We start from the raw sequence: 8944 nt of genomic DNA, 5'->3' as shown, positions 1-8944 counted from the left end.
GAGGCCTGTCTCCCAGAGAGGAGAGGCTCAGAGCCTTCCCCTTCCTTGTCAACGTCCACTCTTTCCCTGTGTTTCTTTTCTGGGATGAGAGGGGCGGGCCCCTGAGCACCCAGACCACTCTCAGCCATGAGCCTGCCCTTTCTCCTCCCGCCCTCCTCCGTGGTACCGGACGAATGGACATTTCCCTTTTCTCCGGGTTCGGGGCCCCAAAACGAAGCTGCTTGCCTATTGGGTGGGGAGACTTTCCAGGGGAAAGCATTTCTGCTCACTTGAGGCACGCACTGCGGTCAAGTGGGCTTCCAGGTCCGTGTGTTCCGTGTACCAGGAACATTGGAAGCAGCCATCGTGACCGCCCAAAGCGGTTGTATGGGTTGTTTTGGCATTGACTCGAGCCATTACCCTCAGTGTTTGAAACACACACACAAAAGTACGAACTCGTCATCTTGAGCACATTTTGCTCTGCCAGAGCACGCCACGCAGCCAGGTGATTTCCCTAGTGATTGTCGTGCCAAGCTGCCATGGCAGGCAATTCCACACGTGTACTGTCCCGATTTCCAAACGAAAGCAGATAGCCCTTCTCACTGGGGCGCAGCTGCCTGGTCGATAACGCCCCAGGCGCCGGTGCGCCTGAGGGCTGCCGGGACACCCAGGTCTACGCCGGTGGCACTTGGCTCTGGGCTTCAGTGCCCTGGCAGTGTGCCCTACTTGGGAATACGTGCTCTTGCGTGGCGTGGAGTCGGTTTCAGGTGGGACCTCCGCCCACATGCCTCTTCTGTCCCTTTGGCTGAAGCTGAGCCCGGCACTGGGGTTTTGTGCCTGCGCAGGAGACTTGAATCTCTGGACAGGCCCTGTGCCAGCTGGGACCTGAGCCTCAGCCCAGCTGCAAGGCCTCCACTCAGGTTCGTTGGACTTGCCCAGGTCAGCTAAGAGGGAGGAGAAGATGGTCGTGAGCACATCAGGAAGTCATAGTGCCCACACCTGCCAGCGGGAGAAGCGCCTCCAACGGCCCTGTGGGATGTAAGCCCCCTCTGGCTGCAGCTGCTGCCTCCGCCCTGCCCCCTCTTCTCGGGGCACCGAGCCGGCGCCGGGGGCCAAGCACTGTGAGTCTGCCACCGCCCCGGCCCGCCCTCTCCGCCCCGCCCAGCCGAGACCCAGGTGCAGGCGCCCCAGCCCGCCAGGCCGGCCACGACCCCGCCGCCCCCGCACACCAGCGCCCCGCCCCCCGCCCTGGGCAGACTCGCCCCGCCCCGGCACCGCCTCTGTCGCTCGGGAGACCGTGCCGCTGGCGGGAGGTGCCCAAGGCGGGGAGGGGGAAGACTGTTGTGATGGGGGGGGCGATTTCTCCACCGGGGAGCTGTCCCCGGTGGGAGTGCCGGGACACCTGCGGCCATTAGACATCCTGCCGAAACACCCCGAATGCACTTCCCTCCCGGGAGCGTGTCCCCTGCCAGGAAAACTCACGCGCCGGGGGGGAGCGGGGTTCCCAAATGTTCACACCAAATGAACCCCAAGAGGCCACGGGGAGGAGAGGGGTCGCTGGCGTGGGAGGAGCCTGCTGGGTGGGGGCTGGGCTAGAAGAGAACCTCTGCTATGGTGTCCTGGACTGTTGCTTTCTCCTCTAGGAAGGATGACAAGCAAAGGGACAGAAGAACCTCCAGGAACAAGAAGGTGGCTCCGGTGCGGAAACTCAGAGCCCAAACTACGACCGCTAGGGGCCGCTGTTGGAAAAGAATTGTTCCTTCCCCCCACTTGCAGGAGGGCAGGGGGCTGGATTCCAAGGCAGGGGGAGGGGCAGGGCCCCTTGCAGAAGGGGCTGTGGGGGAGGGGTCCCCTGGGCCCGACCTGGGACTGATGTGAGACCCTTTCTCCTTCCGAGGGCTTGACCTGGTCCAGGCCAAGGGTCTGATTTGGGCCAGGCTGCCCGGACACTCTGAAGAGGCGGGTTCCTCGCCAACCAAAGCGCCCGAGGCCTCGTCGAGCGGGGGCCTGCCTAGGGCCAGCGTTGCCCTGCAGGTCTCTCCCACGGCAATGGCCACAGGCATGCTGACTCCCATCGCCGTCACCTCCACCTTTTGGTGACGGGGAACACCTGGCCTTTCCCACCGGTGGCCTGAGGGCTTCTGCCTTGGCTGCCTGCCAGGCCTGGAGAGGCCTGTCTCCCAGAGAGGAGAGGCTCAGAGCCTTCCCCTTCCTTGTCAAAGTCCACTCTTTCCCTGTGTTTCTTTTCTGGGATGAGAGGGGCGGGCCCCTGAGCACCCAGACGACTCTCAGCCATGAGCCTGCCCTTTCTCCTCCCGCCCTCCTCCGTGGTACCGGACGAACGGACATTTCCCTTTTCTCCGGGTTCGGGGCCCCAAAACGAAGCTGCTTGCCTATTGGGTGGGGAGACTTTCCAGGGGAAAGCATTTCTGCTCACTTGAGGCACGCACTGCGGTCAAGTGGGCTTCCAGGTCCGTGTGTTCCGTGTACCAGGAACATTGGAAGCAGCCATCGTGACCGCCCAAAGCGGTTGTATGGGTTGTTTTGGCATTGACTCGAGCCATAACCCTCAGTGTTTGAAACACACACACAAAAGTACGAACTCGTCATCTTGAGCACATTTTGCTCTGCCAGAGCACGCCACGCAGCCAGGTGATTTCCCTAGTGATTGTCGTGCCAAGCTGCCATGGCAGGCAATTCCACACGTGTACTGTCCCGATTTCCAAACGAAAGCAGATAGCCCTTCTCACTGGGGCGCAGCTGCCTGGTCGATAACGCCCCAGGCGCCGGTGCGCCTGAGGGCTGCCGGGACACCCAGGTCTACGCCGGTGGCACTTGGCTCTGGGCTTCAGTGCCCTGGCAGTGTGCCCTACTTGGGAATACGTGCTCTTGCGTGGCGTGGAGTCGGTTTCAGGTGGGACCTCCCCCCACATGCCTCTTCTGTCCCTTTGGCTGAAGCTGAGCCCGGCACTGGGGTTTTGTGCCTGCGCAGGAGACTTGAATCTCTGGACAGGCCCTGTGCCAGCTGGGACCTGAGCCTCAGCCCAGCTGCAAGGCCTCCACTCAGGTTCGTTGGACTTGCCCAGGTCAGCTAAGAGGGAGGAGAAGATGGTCGTGAGCACATCAGGAAGTCATAGTGCCCACACCTGCCAGCGGGAGAAGCGCCTCCAACGGCCCTGTGGGATGTAAGCCCCCTCTGGCTGCAGCTGCTGCCTCCGCCCTGCCACCTCTTCTCGGGGCACCGAGCCGGCGCCGGGGGCCAAGCACTGTGAGTGTGCCACCGACCCGGCCCGCCCTCTCCGCCCCGCCCAGCCGAGACCCAGGTGCAGGCGCCCCAGGCCGCCAGGCCGGCCACGACCCCGCCGCCCCCGCACACCAGCGCCCCGCCCCCCGCCCTGGGCAGAATCGCCCCGCCCCGGCACCGCCTCTGTCGCTCGGGAGACCGTGCCGCTGGCGGGAGGTGCCCAAGGCGGGGAGGGGGAAGACTGTTGTGATGGGGGGGCGATTTCTCCACCGGGGAGCTGTCCCCGGTGGGAGTGCCGGGACACCTGCGGCCATTAGACATCCTGCCGAAACACCCCGAATGCACTTCCCTCCCGGGAGCGTGTCCCCTGCCAGGAAAACTCACGCGCCGGGGGGGAGCGTGATGTTCACACCAAATGAACCCCAAGAGGCCACGGGGAGGAGAGGGGTCGCTGGCGTGGGAGGAGCCTGCTGGGTGGGGGCTGGGCTAGAAGAGAACCTCTGCTATGGTGTCCTGGACTGTTGCTTTCTCCTCTAGGAAGGATGACAAGCAAAGGGACAGAAGAACCTCCAGGAACAAGAAGGCGGCTCCGGTGCGGAAACTCAGAGCCCAAACTACGACCGCTAGGGGCCGCTGTTGGAAAAGAATTGTTCCTTCCCCCCACTTGCAGGAGGGCAGGGGGCTGGATTCCAAGGCAGGGGGAGGGGCAGGGCCCCTTGCAGAAGGGGCTGTGGGGGAGGGGTCCCCTGGGCCCGACCTGGGACTGATGTGAGACCCTTTCTCCTTCCGAGGGCTTGACCTGGTCCAGGCCAAGGGTCTGATTTGGGCCAGGCTGCCCGGACACTCTGAAGAGGCGGGTTCCTCGCCAACCAAAGCGCCCGAGGCCTCGTCGAGCGGTGGCCTGCCTAGGGCCAGCGTTGCCCTGCAGGTCTCTCCCATGGCAATGGCCACAGGCATGCTGACTCCCATCGCCGTCAGCCCCAACCTTTGGGTGATGGGGAACACCTGGCCTTTCCCACCGGTGGCCTGAGGGCTTCTGCCCTGGCTGCCTGCCAGGCCTGGAGAGGCCTGTCTCCCAGAGAGGAGAGGCTCAGAGCCTTCCCCTTCCTTGTCAACGTCCACTCTTTCCCTGTGTTTCTTTTCTGGGATGAGAGGGGCGGGACCCTGAGCACCCAGACGACTCTCAGCCATGAGCCTGCCCTTTCTCCTCCCGCCCTCCTCCGTGGTACCGGACGAATGGACATTTCCCTTTTCTCCGGGTTCGGGGCCCCAAAACGAAGCTGCTTGCCTATTGGCTGGGGAGACTTTTCAGGGGAAAGCATTTCTGCTCACTTGAGGCACGCACTGCGGTCAAGTGGGCTTCCAGGTCCGTGTGTTCCGTGTACCAGGAACATTGGAAGCAGCCATCGTGACCGCCCAAAGCGGTTGTATGGGTTGTTTTGGCATTGACTCGAGCCATAACCCTCAGTGTTTGAAACACACACACACACAAAAGTACGAACTCGTCATCTTGAGCACATTTTGCTCTGCCAGAGCACGCCACGCAGCCAGGTGATTACCCTAGTGATTGTCGTGCCAAGCTGCCATGGCAGGCAATTCCACACGTGTACTGTCCCGATTTCCAAACGAAAGCAGATAGAACTTCTCACTGGGGCGCAGCTGCCTGGTCGATAACGCCCCAGGCGCCGGTGCGCCTGAGGGCTGCCGGGACACCCAGGTCTACGCCGGTGGCACTTGGCTCTGGGCTTCAGTGCCCTGGCAGTGGGCCCTACTTGGGAATACGTGCTCTTGCGTGGCGTGGAGTCGGTTTCAGGTGGGACTTCCCCCCACATGCCTCTTCTGTCCCTTTGGCTGAAGCTGAGCCCGGCACTGGGGTTTTGTGCCTGCGCAGGAGACTTGAATCTCTGGACAGGCCCTGTGCCAGCTGGGACCTGAGCCTCAGCCCAGCTGCAAGGCCTCCACTCAGGTTCGTTGGACTTGCCCAGGTCAGCTAAGAGGGAGGAGAAGATGGTCGTGAGCACATCAGGAAGTCATAGTGCCCACACCTGCCAGCGGGAGAAGCGCCTCCAACGGCCCTGTGGGATGTAAGCCCCCTCTGGCTGCAGCTGCTGCCTCCGCCCTGCCCCCTCTTCTCGGGGCACCGAGCCGGCCCCGGGGGCCAAGCACTGTGAGTCTGCCACCGCCCCGGCCCGCCCTCTCCGCCCCGCCCAGCCGAGACCCAGGTGCAGGCGCCCCAGGCCGCCAGGCCGGCCACGACCCCGCCGCCCCCGCACACCAGCGCCCCGCCCCCCGCCCTGGGCAGACTCGCCCCGCCCCGGCACCGCCTCTGTCGCTCGGGAGACCGTGCCGCTGGCGGGAGGTGCCCAAGGCGGGGAGGGGGAAGACTGTTGTGATGGGGGGGGCGATTTCTCCACCGGGGAGCTGTCCCCGGTGGGAGTGCCGGGACACCTGCGGCCATTAGACATCCTGCCGAAACACCCCGAATGCACTTCCCTCCCGGGAGCGTGTCCCCTGCCAGGAAAACTCACGCGCCGGGGGGGAGCGGGGTTCCCAAATGTTCACACCAAATGAACCCCAAGAGGCCACGGGGAGGAGAGGGGTCGCTGGCGTGGGAGGAGCCTGCTGGGTGGGGGCTGGGCTAGAAGAGAACCTCTGCTATGGTGTCCTGGACTGTTGCTTTCTCCTCTAGGAAGGATGACAAGCAAAGGGACAGAAGAACCTCCAGGAACAAGAAGGCGGCTCCGGTGCGGAAACTCAGAGCCCAAACTACGACCGCTAGGGGCCGCTGTTGGAAAAGAATTGTTCCTTCCCCCCACTTGCAGGAGGGCAGGGGGCTGGATTCCAAGGCAGGGGGAGGGGCAGGGCCCCTTGCAGAAGGGGCTGTGGGGGAGGGGTCCCCTGGGCCCGACCTGGGACTGATGTGAGACCCTTTCTCCTTCCGAGGGCTTGACCTGGTCCAGGCCAAGGGTCTGATTTGGGCCAGGCTGCCCGGACACTCTGAAGAGGCGGGTTCCTCGCCAACCAAAGCGCCCGAGGCCTCGTCGAGCGGGGGCCTGCCTAGGGCCAGCGTTGCCCTGCAGGTCTCTCCCACGGCAATGGCCACAGGCATGCTGACTCCCATCGCCGTCACCTCCACCTTTTGGTGACGGGGAACACCTGGCCTTTCCCACCGGTGGCCTGAGGGCTTCTGCCTTGGCTGCCTGCCAGGCCTGGAGAGGCCTGTCTCCCAGAGAGGAGAGGCTCAGAGCCTTCCCCTTCCTTGTCAAAGTCCACTCTTTCCCTGTGTTTCTTTTCTGGGATGAGAGGGGCGGGCCCCTGAGCACCCAGACGACTCTCAGCCATGAGCCTGCCCTTTCTCCTCCCGCCCTCCTCCGTGGTACCGGACGAACGGACATTTCCCTTTTCTCCGGGTTCGGGGCCCCAAAACGAAGCTGCTTGCCTATTGGGTGGGGAGACTTTCCAGGGGAAAGCATTTCTGCTCACTTGAGGCACGCACTGCGGTCAAGTGGGCTTCCAGGTCCGTGTGTTCCGTGTACCAGGAACATTGGAAGCAGCCATCGTGACCGCCCAAAGCGGTTGTATGGGTTGTTTTGGCATTGACTCGAGCCATAACCCTCAGTGTTTGAAACACACACACAAAAGTACGAACTCGTCATCTTGAGCACATTTTGCTCTGCCAGAGCACGCCACGCAGCCAGGTGATTTCCCTAGTGATTGTCGTGCCAAGCTGCCATGGCAGGCAATTCCACACGTGTACTGTCCCGATTTCCAAACGAAAGCAGATAGCCCTTCTCACTGGGGCGCAGCTGCCTGGTCGATAACGCCCCAGGCGCCGGTGCGCCTGAGGGCTGCCGGGACACCCAGGTCTACGCCGGTGGCACTTGGCTCTGGGCTTCAGTGCCCTGGCAGTGTGCCCTACTTGGGAATACGTGCTCTTGCGTGGCGTGGAGTCGGTTTCAGGTGGGACCTCCCCCCACATGCCTCTTCTGTCCCTTTGGCTGAAGCTGAGCCCGGCACTGGGGTTTTGTGCCTGCGCAGGAGACTTGAATCTCTGGACAGGCCCTGTGCCAGCTGGGACCTGAGCCTCAGCCCAGCTGCAAGGCCTCCACTCAGGTTCGTTGGACTTGCCCAGGTCAGCTAAGAGGGAGGAGAAGATGGTCGTGAGCACATCAGGAAGTCATAGTGCCCACACCTGCCAGCGGGAGAAGCGCCTCCAACGGCCCTGTGGGATGTAAGCCCCCTCTGGCTGCAGCTGCTGCCTCCGCCCTGCCCCCTCTTCTCGGGGCACCGAGCCGGCGCCGGGGGCCAAGCACTGTGAGTGTGCCACCGACCCGGCCCGCCCTCTCCGCCCCGCCCAGCCGAGACCCAGGTGCAGGCGCCCCAGCCCGCCAGGCCGGCCACGACCCCGCCGCCCCCGCACACCAGCGCCCCGCCCCCCGCCCTGGGCAGAATCGCCCCGCCCCGGCACCGCCTCTGTCGCTCGGGAGACCGTGCCGCTGGCGGGAGGTGCCCAAGGCGGGGAGGGGGAAGACTGTTGTGATGGGGGGGCGATTTCTCCACCGGGGAGCTGTCCCCGGTGGGAGTGCCGGGACACCTGCGGCCATTAGACATCCTGCCGAAACACCCCGAATGCACTTCCCTCCCGGGAGCGTGTCCCCTGCCAGGAAAACTCACGCGCCGGGGGGGAGCGTGATGTTCACACCAAATGAACCCCAAGAGGCCACGGGGAGGAGAGGGGTCGCTGGCGTGGGAGGAGCCTGCTGGGTGGGGGCTGGGCTAGAAGAGAACCTCTGCTATGGTGTCCTGGACTGTTGCTTTCTCCTCTAGGAAGGATGACAAGCAAAGGGACAGAAGAACCTCCAGGAAGAAGAAGGCGGCTCCGGTGCGGAAACCCAGAGCCCAAACTACGACCGCTAGGGGCCGCTGTTGGAAAAGAATTGTTCCTTCCCCCCACTTGCAGGAGGGCAGGGGGCTGGATTCCAAGGCAGGGGGAGGGGCAGGGCCCCTTGCAGAAGGGGCTGTGGGGGAGGGGTCCCCTGGGCCCGACCTGGGACTGATGTGAGACCCTTTCTCCTTCCGAGGGCTTGACCTGGTCCAGGCCAAGGGTCTGATTTGGGCCAGGCTGCCCGGACACTCTGAAGAGGCGGGTTCCTCGCCAACCAAAGCGCCCGAGGCCTCGTCGAGCGGGGGCCTGCCTAGGGCCAGCGTTGCCCTGCAGGTCTCTCCCACGGCAATGGCCACAGGCATGCTGACTCCCATCGCCGTCACCTCCACCTTTTGGTGACGGGGAACACCTGGCCTTTCCCACCGGTGGCCTGAGGGCTTCTGCCTTGGCTCCCTGCCAGGCCTGGAGAGGCCTGTCTCCCAGAGAGGAGAGGCTCAGAGCCTTCCCCTTCCTTGTCAACGTCCACTCTTTCCCTGTGTTTCTTTTCTGGGATGAGAGGGGCGGGCCCCTGAGCACCCAGACGACTCTCAGCCATGAGCCTGCCCTTTCTCCTCCCTCCCTCCTCCGTGAGTCCGGACGAATGGACATTGCCCTTTTCTCCGGGTTCGGGGCCCCAAAACGAAGCTGCTTGCCTATTGGGTGGGGAGACTTTCCAGGGGAAAGAATTTCTGCTCACTTGAGGCACGCACTGCGGTCAAGTGGGCTTCCAGGTCCGTGTGTTCCGTGTACCAGGAACATTGGAAGCAGCCATCGTGACCGCCCAAAGCGGTTGTATG

The sequence above is a fragment of the Dasypus novemcinctus genome, chromosome 20 (genome assembly GCF_030445035.2).
Source record: "Dasypus novemcinctus isolate mDasNov1 chromosome 20, mDasNov1.1.hap2, whole genome shotgun sequence".
Lineage (NCBI taxonomy): Eukaryota > Metazoa > Chordata > Mammalia > Cingulata > Dasypodidae > Dasypus > Dasypus novemcinctus.
The sequence above is the reverse complement of the archived record's forward strand: the minus strand, read 5'-3'. Positions refer to the sequence as shown.